Source organism: Morone saxatilis, unplaced genomic scaffold (genome assembly GCF_004916995.1).
Source record: "Morone saxatilis isolate NCDOM2014 unplaced genomic scaffold, NCSU_SB_2.0 Contig9, whole genome shotgun sequence".
NCBI lineage: Eukaryota > Metazoa > Chordata > Actinopteri > Moronidae > Morone > Morone saxatilis.
In genome coordinates this window covers 15140886-15157309 of record NW_023340268.1, presented here as the reverse complement: position 1 = coordinate 15157309, position 16424 = coordinate 15140886, and the positions used below count along the sequence as shown (strand labels likewise).

Here is a 16424-nt window from a genome sequence, read left to right as displayed (position 1 = left end):
GCAATTCAGAGAGCTGTTTGTGAATTGGCTTTTCGGAGTGAGAAAGTGGGTAAGCAAAAGGTTTCTATTGGTTCGGACAGGGCAGCGGCAAGCTGTTCCAAGGACTACGCAATATCCCAGGTGTCTTTGGAAGGAGGTCAGCAGTTCCTAGCGTGCTGGCAGTCGAGGGGGGTTCTTTGGGTTAGCGTAGTCACGTCGGGGGAGGACCTGATTCACTTCTCCTGCGGCGGTGAGGTCGCTGTGCCTGGCAGAAAAAAGAAAAAAAAAAAAACAGGAGGGAAATTGTTTCCCCTCAGCACCGCCCATATAGGTGCGGGGTCAGTCGACACAGAAACGCCTTTCGACGAGAGGGAGAAAGGACGAGAGTGAGGGTTACGTTAGGGTACATGATGTGTTGATTTTTTTTTGAATTATTCACTTCAGTCTCAATGATTGTGTGTTGAATACTTTATTATTGTTTGTTTGTTGTCCAGTGTCCTTAACAGCCAGATGCAGGCAGTTAAGTCATTTATTCACTGGCAACTGTTCGCCACTGAGTTTACCTCGGTAGTTCCATGTTAATATTTGTTTTGTGCATGAATTAGACAAAAAAAAAAAATCTTGGTTGTTGTTTTAATCGGGCTGGTGTCTATAATTACAGAAAGATATTTTGTGTAAAGTTGAAATGTGGCGGAGTTTGCTGTGATAAGATAGACAGAGGAAGCATTAAGTGTAGCTGTAGTACAAAATGGTGAACAGAGCTGGTCTGACTACCTGAGTCAAACCTCTATAGCTCCATCAGTGTGACGGGTGTAGCACGGTTGTACTACAGACGAGATCACGGGGAGCTCTAGGTTTTCAGCAGTCCGTTATCAAGTCATGTGAAGTCCATTATTGTGTAATATATGTGTATTTGTTTATGTGTACTACATATGTATGTGTGTCCACTTCCAGAGCAGGTTAGTTGTTATGGATGTCCTCCGATTTGAAACTTAAAAGAACCAAAATAGGGTGATGTGTTCATAGATTCTTTATTAATGAAAATCAAGGGAAGTCTGTTATCTTAGCCAATAACATATGTTTTGAATGTTACAAATACCTGTTGGGTTTTATAGATAAAAAAAATAAATCAGCCTTCCAGTTGTACTTCTATATGTATTGTTTTGCATGGTTTCTCAAGCTTTGTCACAACGGGAGAGACAGTTAACCTTTATAAAACGTTTATTAACCCTGCTTTGAACCATTTCAGCTCTTGTATATGTGGACCAGTTTTCCAGAAACTCAAGAAAAAGTGGCCTCATAATCCAAATCTGCCTGCCAGCCGTAACTTATGAGTCTGACCCTTTGGATTACCATCACTCTGTCATACCGCTTGTCACCAAAATGGAAATAAACTATGCCAGCATGGAGTGCACACAACACACACAGCACCACACACACACACACACACACGCTTCACAAGGGTGTCTAACAGAACAGGTAATGTCTGGTCTGTAGCTAGCCAGGGAGCAGTCAGTCAGGTCCATGGCAAGAGCTGTGCCAAGTAAGTCCTTGACAGTCTAAACCCAGCCGCCACAAACTGGCTGGAACCGTCTCAGAGCAACACAGGAGGGGAGGGCGAGAGCTGGCTATCGCTACACTGACTACGTACACAAAGCAGTGGGAGGGAAGCGGAGAGAAAAGGCTTGGACTTCAGCACCGTGTCACCGGCGGTAGTCACAAGGTGAGGATTGCAGGGTGGGCAAAGCTTCAAACAGCCCCAGCATTTCAGTCCCATGCTCCCTCTCTTCACCTCCTTGAGACTGACACAAGACTCTGTGCTCTCTGACTCTCTTCTCTGTTCCCTTTTTACCCGGGAGAGTCAACTGTAAACAGTTTTATCTCGCCTCTCAATCCAACCCGCTTGATTTCTAGTAGTTTAAAAAAAGAAACCAGTTCGAGACACCTTATTGTATTGCAACTAAAGTCCACTCCACAGACTCTCTGCTCTCTCTCTTGCTCCCACCCACTACCCCACTGTCACTTATCCTCTCAGTTAACTGCCAACCACAGAGCCACTGTCAAAGGGATGCATCAACCCACTCGCTATAAATTTCTCCTCTCCATCTTTTATACTTGGCAACAGCCACAAGGGCACTAAAAACAGCCTTGATTTCTTTTTTTCTTTCTTGTGATGGCCGAGATCCTCCGTGACGCCTTTAATTACCGCCTCTGAGCAGTACTGAGCACACTGTGGCATTGCAGCGAGGAGACGACTCAAGTTAAAAAGGGTAACCTGACTTTAAAGGTTGTTGTTTTGTTTTTAAAGCTCCTTATCCTTCAGAAATGACAAGCATGGACGAGGCGCTTTTCACCTGTGGAATGTGACTGCCGAAAGGAGAGCAGACGATTAAGAGACAGTGGAACATGGACGAAAACACTGAAGAACAAAAGAGCCAATGGACACACCGAGGACACCACAATGACAGCTTAGGCTAAAAGATGAAAAGCAACTGGATTGTGGATAGTTGCCCGGATGCACAAAGTGACTTCATCCAGTCCGTTTTAAATGCAGCCAACGGTAGGTTTACCAAGGAGGAAAAAAAGGCAGACCAAAACACCATTTCAAAGCTAACACACTGGAATACATGAAGTGAAAAACATCTGGGCTAGGTGGGAAGCATGAGCAGCCATTAAGAAACATTACTAACTGTCCAATATACTTCCCCTGCACTGATCTGAAGGAGACCGTGGAAACAAAACGTGCCAATACGTATGTCAAGCTTACTAGGCAACTTTTTATAAGCCTGCATAAGCAGATCGACTGAGGTTATGTGATTATTCCATTAGAAACAAGTGAAACCTCGGCCTCATTCTTGACAGGGCTTGTCAATAGAGAAATAAGTAAACTGAAAGTAACGTCGGGCCTGCCCGCCAGCCGCCCGCCAGCCGCCTGCCAGTGGCTGGGAACGCATGCAAATCATTCGGAAATTTGCAAACAGGTTCTGCCGTTACCCTCTGCACAGACGCAGGAAGAACAACACAAACACACATACACAGCAAATGTGTTTGTAGAAGCAAAAACATGTTTAACCACACAGGAAACAAGAAGCAATGTATACACACGGCTTGAAACTGTAGACTGAGAACAAGCCAGCAACAAGAAACATGAATGGGTGATATGCCATTACTTTACTGTGTTCGTTTAACATGAACAGTGGTTAATCCGCTGGTCTTAAATGTATAAAGAATAATGCTGCACACAATTTCCCAAAGTTGACTTTTTTTTTTTAATTGCTTGTTTTGTCCATAAACCAAAGATAGTCAGTTGACTATAACAGAGGACTCAGAAACCCAGCAAACAGGGTGACAGCTGTGGCAGGTACATCTAAATCAAACACGTTTTAAATAAACACTGATGAACTTCTAGTAGTCCAAGTATATCTGGATTACATCCGGCCTTTTGTGCATGTGTCTCTATGCAGAAAATATATATACTAAACTGGGAGAAAGGTCACAGAGTAAAGGCAGAGGCCCACGCAGTGGCCCAGAGAAGGCTCCCATGGTGCCCTGTTCCTTGTCACATGTTCTGCTGTTGGAGTAGTGCTGCGAGGGGGGGGGGGGTTAATAGGGAGAACTTCCCAAATCAGCTGGCCTATCCCAGAAATGTCCTATAGTGACTAAGGAGAAAGAACAGAAGGAGAGGGAGAACGATGGGAAGTGTGAGAGAGCATGGAGTAGCAGCACCAGCTGATAAGGGCCACGCTATCTCAGAACAGAAAAGGACACACAAACCTAAACAGGTGATTATGCTGCAGAAGAATAGGAATCGGGGCGTGGGTAACCTGCAACTGCTAACTCATCATTTGAGGATGATTCATCTGTCTGGGAAGATATAAAGCCATGTCAGGTTAGGAACTTGAATGAAACACATGCTTAAGTGTAGTGTTTTTAAAGATGAGGCTGCTGTTCATTATCATGTTTATACAGTAGCAGATTACACGATTTAATATTTTCCATTGACAAAGTCCGTAATATCATATATATATTGGAGCACTGATGGTGAAAGCTGTAAAGTTATTACAGCTAAAGTGCATGGAGTGCTAATTGAAAGGCTTTCACATCGTTAAGGATTTCACTGCCATGGGACCTTATAGTTATAGAGCTACGACCATGGGCAGCTCAATCTTCATCACAGTCGCACCACCGTCACCATATACAGTACATACCGCCATGTACACCGAGTACAAGAACATAAGCATGGTGATGGTCACAAGCTGGCTTGGGCAATACATTTGCCACAAGGGGTGAGGGGGGGGTTGTTCTAAAATAAGAAAGAAAAACACATACACTCAGACGAGTAAATGTGTGTCTGGACACCGGATATACAGACTGGAAGGGCATGGTGGCAAAACGGCAGAATTTCACACAAAATGTGGAATGTCTGAATCCATCCTCGTCACCCCTTGTGAAGGATGTTAGTATTACATGCAACCCTGTCTGGTGGTCTGAGGTTGTGCCTGAGTCTCGCTCATGTTTTGTCTGGAGCCAAACTGGGCATGATCAGACTGCACTGCCCTGAAGCAGCTGGAGAGGCTACTTTGCTGTGTGGGAGCCGAGTCAAGGAGCGAGGGTGGGGGCGCCTGTCATCTACAGCGAGATGGACAGCGAGGGGAGTGGGGTGGGAGGGAGGAGAGGGCGCAGGAGGGAGAAAGCCCCGTTTCTCCTCAGAGGAAGGGGGGCATGGACGGTGCGAGAAAGATAAGACGCACACCCACCTGCCTGCTACGCCCAGTGCACACACTTCTCCTTTTAGTGGCGATTTACTTCAGACACAAATACACACGTGCATGAACACAAGGTGGCAGGGAGGTACTGCTTTCTCCATTTAACGCTCTGATAAAGCTCGCATTGATCTGAAATTTGCAGGAAGAATCAGAGGAGACCCACTGAGTCTCAATCAACATGACCGAAACCGTGCATCAGTGGGAACAGAAATGGGGCCGTGTGTCACAGAGGCATGTCTTCATTCCTGTGGCCTTTGTGAATGCCAAATAAAAGATAACCGATATGCTTGGAAATGTCAAGGAGGACGGGGACCAGGGACAAAGGAATATTAACATGAAGAAAAATCGGTAAGATGTGAAGAAAAATCTTCAAGAGGACATAATAAACGGATAAGAAACATTAAAACAAGCGAGAATAAGAAAGCAAAGAAAGTAGACGAGCGAGTTTGGCAGTGACTGTGGCTGAGATAGAACAGAGGATCACACCTGCCCAATGGTCCAGCTGGTTCCTTGCAGTGACGTCAATGCTGTTGATAGGCTGGGTGGGCGGCTCTCACCTCAAATTGGAGTTCTCCTCAGCCTAACTGTGTGCTCACACCAACCGTGCCAACAAGGGATAAAGAAACCACTATTCATTCATTTCAAATGAGTGTTGGGACGCGAGGAGAAAAGGCAATGGCAGGTTGGGATCTCAGTAACAGAAAAGTTGAGCAGAGGCCAGCTTTATACAGACACATGTGCCTACTTTTAGGGCGTTTTGCACACTTTCGCCAATTGAAGAAGTTGTTCTGGACCCGAGTGCATTTTCGCAGACCGTGGTACATTTTGGTTAAGTATGAAAGTCGATGTCAAACTTGGGTGTGGGTCAGACAAGCGACTTCTGGTCCGCCTAAAAAAAAAAAAAAAAAACAGTGGCCTGGGGTCAACCACAGCGAGCTACGCTGGAAAGCTAATCAACATGACTTGGAAGTGTCACATTACAGTAGTCGTAGGATGCTGGACACAGCATCAGACTATTTCGGAGAACCGCTATTATTTTCACAGCACAACACACATGTGAAGGTCTGAAAAACAAGAAACCAGCCTAGTGTGAAGCTGCAGCTGCCACACACACACAGGCGTGACTGATTTCCATCTCTTTTTGCATTTCAGCGACACCCGAGTAACAATATAAAAGTGAAAAGCATCTCAAGTTGTCAATGTTTGCAAGTGTGACGTAGATGGCATGCTTTGTTGCAATGAATGCCTGTTACACAATCAATCCACAGGTCAGGAGTCTAGTGCATGAAAGCCTCAGTAACATCTCCCACACATTTTGGTTGGAAAAAAACAAAACAAGTACTCGGTCTGAAAGGTCTGAAAATGCTCTTAGTGTAACATTCAAAGCCCTTAGTAGGTCATAAGATAAGAGAATTCATTTCATGCTCAATAAAGACAAAAGGGGGGCCAGTCGATGTGGGTTACAGTAACAGGTCACCACACCATTCAGCAAACAGTACGCACATAAAGAAAGTAGTGTGCACAACTCTCCCTTGCCATCAGTCAGGCTTGAAAACACAGAAAGACAGACAAGCAAGAAACCAAAACACACACACACGCGCAGGAACACACAACTACAATAAGCTACACTAGTTAAGCTTCTAATCCTTTTTCTGAGCTTTACCAGTTTATCTAGTGTAATAACCAAGACACTAAAATCTCCAGGCAGGTTGGGACAAGACAGCATAGAGAGATATGCAAAACTCAACTCCAACAGCGATCCTAAACCATGAGCCGCACACTCCTGGGGTTTGCAAACACGAGTCTCGGGCTGAAAGAGATACCTTTAGTCAGTGGATTCTGTGTATCTTTGCTGAATTCTGATAACGTGCCAACCTGTGGGTTTCTTAGAATGCATCCATGGAACTAGGAAGACCGGGTACACGTGTGTTGGAAAGCTTTCTGAGAACTGCACCTTTACTTCACGTGCCATGAGGGTAGGGAAGGGTTGCGTGGTAAAGTTTAATTATAGCAGTGTGGGAAGCGTTGCCACCACTACCATGCTGGTAGTGGTGGCAACGCTTCTTGACCAGACCTCAGACTCCAGAATACTGTCTGTCCAGTGACAAACAGCTGGATGTTGCAACACATTGCTCTCTTCTTGAAGAAAATAAAAAATATATAGCTGCGACCAGCAATACGTGGCCTGGATTTAGACCTAATTTAATTTCATGTGTGTCACATTCAAATATTGACTAGAAATGTATTGTGGTGTGTAACTACAAAACAAGTGCTGTATTTCTAGCCTTGATCAGTCCACCCACATACAGGCTATAACAGGAGGGGTGTTTTATAGTCTTTTACAAACAAAAGAAGAAAAAAAAACTTACTTTTTTCTATTTAATCTATACTTTTTTAAATATATATACTCTTAGTGCTGCCATTTTGATTTCAGTTATCAACACAAGATCTTTGTGTTAATAATTGTCATAATCCAACACTTTCCCTTTCCCAAGCGCACTGTTGACTGTTTGTGACATACCATTTGAATTTTGGACTTGGAGTACTATTCTGTCTTTTCCCAAGGAGACGTCTTGCCCTGTGGTTTTCTTTTGAGTCCATTTCAAAGTACTACGACCCAAAGCGGGGAGCCTGTTTATCTTGGGGGTCTGTGGTAATGGCCCTGTGAAAAACACAGGTTTATTATATTTCAAACCGAGACGGCCGCAAGCCTGAGTCAGACTGTCTGCCCATGGTTCCACCTTGACGCAGGTGAACACAGACATGACCAGTTGTGACTCATGTCCCAATTAAAGACTCTTATTAGGTGACTGGGCCCAAATGGTAGGGAACCTGTTATTTTTTTCTTTTTTGATGCTTTTTGTCCATCTATCCATACATGTAGTCTTACTGCTACAACTGCAGTAAAAGCCTCTAAGCTAGCCTCAGACCCTTTTGTTAGAAAATTACTATATAGGTGTGTGTGTGGGGGGGGGGGGGGGACCTAGCCTTGGTCACGCGTGAAAGTTGGTTGATAAAAGGAATAGATAATAAATGGGGAGAAAAATCAAAAGCTAACTGAGGTGGGGGTGAGTCTGTAGTGCACAAATGGATGGTGTGTGGAGTTGTTGTCTTCTCTTGGTCAGCATTCCTTCAGTGTTCATCGTTCAGGAGTCAAATGATCAACAAACGGAACAGGTGATTACAACTGCTTCGTTTGTCCGTCTTGCAGCTCTACTTACAAAAGAATCTGAATAGGGGTGGCGTTGTTATTACTGGGCTGCACATGTGAGGGATCTCACTTTTAGTAGACCTTTTCCTCTCTTTGGCACAGCTTTAATGATACCAGCAAATGGCATTCATCTCAGGGAGGCCTGGGCTGAAGAATGGGGCATTCTCGTGTCAGATGAACTCTGGCCTGAAGGCTTGTCGGCGGTATACAGCGCTGTTCTATCAATACCACATATAGAGGAATTCAACTGAACGCCTTACACAGACTACTCCAAAACTAAACGCAGTGAGATATTGGAGTCAGTTTCCTCCCTGTGTGATAGACTACTGAAGGATCATTATCACACTTTCCAGGACAAGGTAATTTGTGGGACTATTTAATTGGTTTTCCAAACAATATAAAATAAACATGCAGCCAGATCGCAGTTTGGCAGTGTTTCATTGCTTTGACAAGGGCCCTTCCCTCCCATCAAAAGCAAGCTCTCAAACCAGGCATGGTTGCAAAAAATCATACTACTAAATAACAACAAATTCTGCTTCCTAACAAATGAACAGGCAGAGGAGATATGTATATTAGAGATAAATTAAGATCAGCAACTTCGTTAAGCCAGTTATTGTATGCGGATACTCGCAGGCCCACAAAGATTGTTGCATTTGTCTTACAACATGTCATCTGCATGTTTTAACTTTTGCTCTGTGGTTTGTCCTAACTGAGACAGCAAAACAAGACTACATGATATATGGGCTGTGAAACACTGTTGTGATATGCACTTCTTCTTCTTGATAAGTTCCACTTATCACTTACTTTATTCTTCGTAAACAGTAGCTCAGTATGTTATGTTGTTGTTGTTGTTGTAAATGGGTGTGGGCCGTAAATTTGCTGAGGCTTTTAGCGCCTGTGCCAAGCACGGAGTTATTTTGTCATTAGACTATTTGTAGTGCACATTTAGGTACAAATTTTAGAGAAACAAATTGTTTTGCTGAAAAAGTTTACAGCGATGAAAAAGATTATAGAGGCAGCGGTTTTACTGCTCATGTAATGTTTGGTAAATGGACATCCTCATTCTCTCCCATATTCGGTACAACAGGTTACCTCTCTCTGCTCCCAGAGGACAGGAGCTGATCTTCCTGCAGAGTACTTGTTGTTCTGGCTTCCTGTGTCCATGTAAACGTGGCTCGGAGGTGAGAGAATACGTAAGCCCACTCCTTTTCCATGAACAGACGAACACCCCCTATGCATGCACTCGCACATGGCAAAGCCCACTTATCACACTGCTTTGCAGCCTCTGAGTGAGCACAGATAAACAGTGTGACGATCAAAGGCCTCTGATAGCGCTTTGGGGGATTCAAGGGGGGTGCGGGGGCAAGGACTGATCTGTCTCTGGAAAGGACTGAAAGAGACCAGGGCTCAGTACCTTAGAAATGGGAATGAAAAGAGGAAAACATATCCAAACAAAGGCCTGTTCTGTGCTCACTGTGGCCTAGTTGCACTTTTAATTACGTCCAACACAAAATTTAACTGAACAATTACATTTGAATGAGAAACAAGGTCAGCTGTAACACTGACATTTGATAATCATTTGAATAAGGATTAAGAGTGAGAACACAAAGGGGAAACAAATTCCCTTCTGACAAAGGAGCCAAAGCAGGTAAGATAGGCTCTCAACACAAACAAACACCTGTTCCTGCCAAAAAACAGGCTAACGTATCAAATGGTAATAAGATGTTTGTGATAGGTTTGTACATACTAAGTATTTCAATATGTTTTAGAGCTGCTTTAATGTAATCGTGAGCTACAACAGGACCAGTTGCTGCTGTAGTCTCTCCTCACAACTGTAGAAAATTGCAGACTAACACTACCTGTTCAGGAGTAGACTGGAAATTGTGCCCAATAATGACAATAAGCAAACAACTGACAGACAAAAAGTTGGCACTGGGATGTGGAGGAAACCAACAACTTCTATCACACTTTTTTTTACGCTTCTGGCCGTTTTACAGCATCTGTTTGTTTCCATGACAGAACCTTCATATAGGTTTATAGTGTATTCTCCTACTGTCCGGAGTACATACAATATAAAAACATAATGTCACCATGTATACACTTACGGCTTTGATTACTATTGGGCTTTCTTGGCCCCACAGAATGATACAATATGAAGAAATCAGAATGCATGCAACAGTTGCAGAATGAAAACAATTTTGTACAATAACAGAACTTAATAACAAAATAAATGAAACATTAACACGGCTGCCTTTTCAAAGCAAAATATCTTCAAATAGCTATAAAGACTATAGACTGACACAAAATAAGTATTTAAGTATTCAAAGAGCTAATATAAATAATAAATGAGTTACAGATCCAAATCCATATCATACTCCAAACTAAAACCAGTACACCGCTTCATCAGGCAGATTACCTGCACTAGGAGGGAGCCAATTACTGTAGAGTATTTGAAGCCTATAGAACTCATCTAGTATGGAACTATTACACATGAAAAAGAAGAAACTTCACAGGGACGTCCCTGGAGCCCAAATGACTAAAAGGTAAGCAGTCTGAGTGTCAGTTGTTTTCCTAATGTTTGAATGGATCACTAAATGGCTGCTGAAACTCATCCATTCAGAACAATCAAGGATATGATGTCGCAATTAAGTCACAGTTTAAGATAAATCATCAGACAGGAGGACGATACAGACTGAAGGTAGGGCTTTTCACCAGCCCACAAGGGTTTCAAACGCTCACATGTACCTTCATCAATAACGTTTACTGCGCTGCTAACATAGGTGTCTGTATGGATCACGACTGCTCTGAAAAACAATCCATCTCCAGAGGCGGTTTTCTACTCTGACGTGTAATATGGGTCGAGGGACTATATTCAGCCATCTGTGAGCTCCTTTGATAAGTCATAATCTCATGTCACAATCCTCAAATGGGCTCCAGGACAACTTCTCCCAGCCGAGACGGACACATGCATCGTGGCAGTGAGCCGCTCCTCTGCCCGTTTGCCAACATATCAATTAAGCATGGATAGTAAGTACTGAAACCAACCAAGGTGTTCCTTCTGCAGCCCGGTTCACAATTCCAGACACTTCCCGTGGAGCTGAACTCGTTTTTACAGAATTAAAAAAGGTTATTGCGTGTATGTCCGACTAGATTGTGGGTTCATCTAATTATTCAGATGTCAGAAATATGTACTAGAGTCAATTTAGGCCGTTATTTGTATGACTGAAATCCACCTGGAGGTTTCCATGACTGTGTAGAATAAAACTAAGTTTCAGTACAGGAGCCTGACACTCCGAAACACACAGACGGGAGAGTGTCTGCTCACATTTTTGCCGAGAGGTGCAGAGTCCCACTGAGACATCAATTCTTCTGACATTTGGAAACCAACTCGGCCTTCTGACAGCAGCATCGGGGGATGCCTGTTGCCATACCGACAATTATCTCAGCAGTAGCAACAAGTGCTCCTGTAGGGAATTTGGGTGTCCCTTGTGAAGACATCAGAGTAGAGCAACGGTGCGGTCTTTAAACATTCACAGGGAAAAAGCCCGAGACGCAGTAGGGGGTGCAGCTTTAAAGGGGGTCAGGGTTCAGAGTAGATGGCTGCCCACGTACACTGATCCAGCCACTGTTTAACCTACGAAATCCAACTTCCTTACCAGAGCATAAACATATACCCTTTGATCATAGATCAGCTTTTGGTAGCAAATCCATCTTTTTAAGATTATGGTCACAATGAACACATTAGTTTAGGGTCATGTTGTGAGAGGTACTCACACATTGCATGTGTTTAATAAGCTGCTTAAAGGAAATTAAGAAAAAGCCAAGCTCCACTGAGAAAACACTGCCTAGGCAATAGGAAAACACAGCACGCTTGTTTTTATACGCAGTAACCCAGCATGTTCTATACTATAGCTGCTTCAAAAACTACAACACTTTCTGGATCAGTAAGAGTGAGCAGCGACACACACACCTACAAACAACAGCTCTAATAACAATACCAACACCTTTTACTATAGCGTGTTTGGCAATGGACAGTGTTTCCCCTGCTAACTGCAGCTCTGGCAGCTGCAGCTTGACAAGGTAGCTGTAAACACAAATAACAAAGCAAGATCCTATTCCTACCTGTTGCTATAGTTTCAGTAGGCAGCACTGCAGCAGCATCTAGAAGAGGTGTCAATCTGTCAGACACTGCCAGTGCTCATAAGCCTGTGCTTTTGCTTCAGCCCAGCGCTGTGGCAACAACAGTAAACGAACACCGTGCCGACCGGGGCATGATTCATTAACCAATACACAGCACACGAAACACACAAGGTGCCCATGGCTACTGATACATAATTGTTTATGGCTTTTCACTTGAAATAAGAGGAGAAAGGTGCGTGCGTCTAATCCTAGCTTTCCACTTTGGGACGATTTCAACACAACAAAACTGCCCTGCAGCCAGGGATCTTAGCAAGTGAACACATAGCAGAAACCAAAGCTTGTGTTCCACTCCCACCACAGCCAGACACCCAGGGGCAAAACTAGATTTTAAATTGGCCAAATCTGTTAAGCCAGTCAGTGAGGAGCGGACCTCTTCAACCCCACCTTTCAACACTCACAGCCACCCTGTGGCTAGGTGGGCTGACTGCCAGCAGGCTACAACATAGGTGTTCTTCTCCCCCAGTAACCTCCTTGGTAAGTTGGCGTCATGTTACTCTACACTGGGCTCGCCTTTCACAGTTACGGTAACCAAGGCTGAGAACTTCCCTTGTCACATTGGCTTTTTTGAATACTGCCTGTAGATAGCGGAACCACCCTTTTGCTGGTGCAAAATATCATTTCAGCATGGTGCTAGGTTTACACCTTCTACAGCACGCATCAATCTTAACATACACTAAAGTTATGCGCCATCATTAAGCAGAACATGCGATGCAAATTTACAGACGATGCCGGTCAGTCACACTTCTAAAAAGGTTCTAGTACTACCCCTTCCCAAAACACAACAATATTACTTCCTTACTGTGGATCCAATTTTAGCTACGATTTCCTCCACGTTCTGCAACTTTTTACTGAGGTATTACAGACAAATTACGAGAAATTACGAATGTTTCTTGTTCCAAGTACAACACAAAAAGCAGCGAAATAAAAAAAAGGAACACTGCTCATACAGGCTGGACTCACAGCAAGCAGCAAGTTCGACTCGCCCCGTGGAATCTGATGAATGAGAGCTTTCCACTGTACAGGCCTGCCTTTGGCTGCAGGCTCGGCTCTAAGTGGACTGAGAGGAGCTATGCTATTTCTAGATTGGGCTGTGCATCATGTGTCAATTAGCCATAATATAAAGCAGGTCACCAGTATGAGTGACCTACTTTCACGATAAAATGCAAATAGAGCATAAAGACTCGAAGTGCTATTCTGTAAGAGTTGTGAAAATCCCACTCTTTTTAAGAAGCAAGCGTGTGTCATTGCTGCCAGCATAACCCCAAAGTGGCACAGTTTGAGCCTGCCCTTGCTGCACAATTATGTGATTTTCGTGGAAGAAAACACAAGAACTGGCTCCACCCAAGAATCAATTACGTTACTTCCACTATACATTCCTATGTTCTCGGTTTGTTTTGACTTATTGTATTAACTCATCCCATCGTCTCGCTGCAGGCAAATTAGGTCACCTTGCAGTGACTCACGAGCAGGAATGTATAATTAGCTTACCTGTTACACCAGTTACTCATTGACTCATCCACCCATGTTGGTAGGAGTGTTCAAAAGCTATTCATTTGTATTAACTGTCCACTAGAAAGTATTATCAGTGAGGAGGCTGAAACCACTGGAAGGTCATAAATTGAAAACTGAGAGGCATGGGAATGTGCTGCGGCCTTTAGTGCCACAGCTGCTCTACTCAACTTCCTCCCCAAGTGCATTTCCTCATTTCACTTCATATCCAACACGGCTAAATGCTTGGGTGCTTTCTGTTTTCGGAAACCAGACACGGCTAAATTATAGACCCCACCTAACCCCAGTGTTAGCTACATTTATACACGGAAGGCTGGCGAATTTACTGAGTCAAACCCGGCTGGTTAACAATAATGACTGTAGTTGGACAATACAAGACGAGCACCCAAGGCAACCGACATACAGGAAATATCGGGTTGCCGACCACTTTGGATTTGTTATTAAAATGTTAGCGCGGCTTATGGCTTCAAATAAACAGGTCAACCAAACTCTGGGTCAAGATTTGTCACAAAGGGCGGAAGGCAGCTAGCTAGCTCAGTCGCCATCTATCTCTAGCACAGCTTCTCACAACTACCGACGTCCGAGACCACCGTTAAAAAAAAAACAAGCAAAAGAAGCTGGGAAAATGACTGCAAACCACAAACACCGGTTATATTTTAAACATTCAAACAGTGCAGCAGTAGTAGTGAACAGCAGCCAACACAGCAGTTTAAACGTTACGCATCGTTCACGTACAGCGAGATGTTGTCCATGAGAAATGCTGCCTTCACTGACACACCGAGCGCTCATTGTATAGCTGCGGGTAACGCTAGCTCTCAGCTCAGGAGATTGCGGACGACAGTCTGTGTAATAACCCGCCTTGTAATGTGCCGTGCTTCAGAACAACAATTAAAGCCAGTGACCGCGTAGCGATACTGCTGTTTGCAACGTTAGTCGCCGCTTTTTCTTCTTAATTAACGTTAGAAATAGCTTTAGCCCTGATAGCAAGCTAGCGCAGCTACATTAGCTAGCAAGCTACCTCAGCTCGGTCACTTTGCATTTCCCAGCAACGTTTAGCAACTAGTACAGGGATACGCCAACAACTCACTTGGGTTACACCGACTGGCAAAACAATGAGGGTTGGTATTGACACGCGTTAACACCATTTTCAACATTGTACGTTAGCCCACGTTATAGCCGTCCAAGCTTTGGTCTGCGAGCTAACGTTAATGTAGCTACACACTGGCTCGTCTACTCAGACAGCCACTCATGTAACTTACTTCAGCTCCCTTGTGTCTCTCTGATCGTCTAACAATATGCAGCCCAACTTTTAACCAGGCTCTTGCGGATGTGTGCTGTTGCAATCGTGTACCGTCACATCAGAGACAAGTTCCAAAAGGACAGTTTTTAGTTAGTTAGGTTATTAGCTACTTACAAAGAGCAGGCTGAACATTGAAATCCCGTGACTACCCCGGAGAAAGTGGAGGGAGTGTAGAAACCGCTGCCAGGTCGCCTTTTTGTTCCTCTTCAATGTGGCAGCTTGAATTCTCGTCGGAGGTCGGGAACTGTTGTTGGGGAGGAGCCTCCTCGGCGTGGACACCTTCAGGGACGGTCGGATATTCGACTTACTAGGCAGCCCAAGTTAACATCGGGTCCACAGAGTGAGAAACAACGGGGAAATCTCTACAGCATACGAGTCGAGTGTACATGTGCTTTTGTAATTTTGAGAACGCCACCACTGCGAGGTGCAGACTAGTGAACAATTTATGTTAAACCAAACGAGTAAATAAACATTCTCCAAACGTTTCCAACCACATGGTCTTTGTGAGAGTTATGAGGTTAAAACGTGGCAACATTTGTTTGATGTTCTCCATTCGCTCCCCTGCTGTAACACACTATGGCTCAATTGTCGCTTAATTAATTTCCATAAAACAACAGGCCAATTAAACCGACAGCTGTTACATCCCTTTACAACAGCAGGCGCTTCTCAAGTACTCCAGCTAGATGTAGAAGTTTAGCGGGATCACCCGAATGCAGCACGGAAGGTCTGGCGTCAATACGACGTAAGAAGAATCCGGGTGCACGATGACAGCTCACCATGGTGACGACAGTTCCAGAAAATAGCCGCACGATATTATCCCTCCGCTCATGGGTTGTTTTACGACACACACTTTATCTGTTGTGTGTATCCAATTACATTTCTAGCAGCGTTAATGGACACCAGAGGTCATGCAGGTTATAGGCAGGGTGGGTCTCCTTTTATTAATCTAACATTTCATTTATTATCTCTAAGAGTGTGTTTGTGTGTATGGATTTACAAAAAGGCTATATATCAGATACATCTATGTTCAAGCCACATACTTTAGATGGATGCCCAGTATCAGCAAAACCTCATCATCGTACCATCACTATCTAGCACCATAAAGTTACACACATGATTTGCTGCTCTTAGGATGGCATAGACGCAACATGGCAAACCAATACAAAGATTGATATTATAGCCTGTATATATTCATTTTAAGTTAACACCTTTTGGGATTGGAACCTAGAATAAATGGACATTGCAAGTGTCTGTCACATTTGTTATCAAAGTGATATGAACTTGCAAACAAAAGCCTGTCAATGCAACTCTTAGCTTGCTTGGAGCAGATCAGACAAGGCTCTCAAAATGTAGAGGCCTGAAATACTGTCCACAACAACTGTATATCTCCCTCTAGTGTTCATTCCTTCTACTTCCTTCTACCTTACTACTCCAAATGTGCCATGCAGATCTCTTTACA

General features: G+C 43.9%; 1 protein-coding gene across 1 annotated transcript in view; it reads right to left on the bottom strand.

Annotated features, from left to right (window-relative positions):
• ptp4a2b (protein tyrosine phosphatase 4A2b) overlaps window positions 1-15233 on the bottom strand; it is a 21711-nt gene extending 6478 nt beyond the window's left edge. The window contains exon 1 of the mRNA XM_035681609.1: window positions 15080-15233. The gene's annotated coding sequence lies outside the window, so the exon portion shown is untranslated. The remainder of the gene's footprint in view (window positions 1-15079) is intronic.
• Window positions 15234-16424: the final 1191 nt, after the last annotated feature.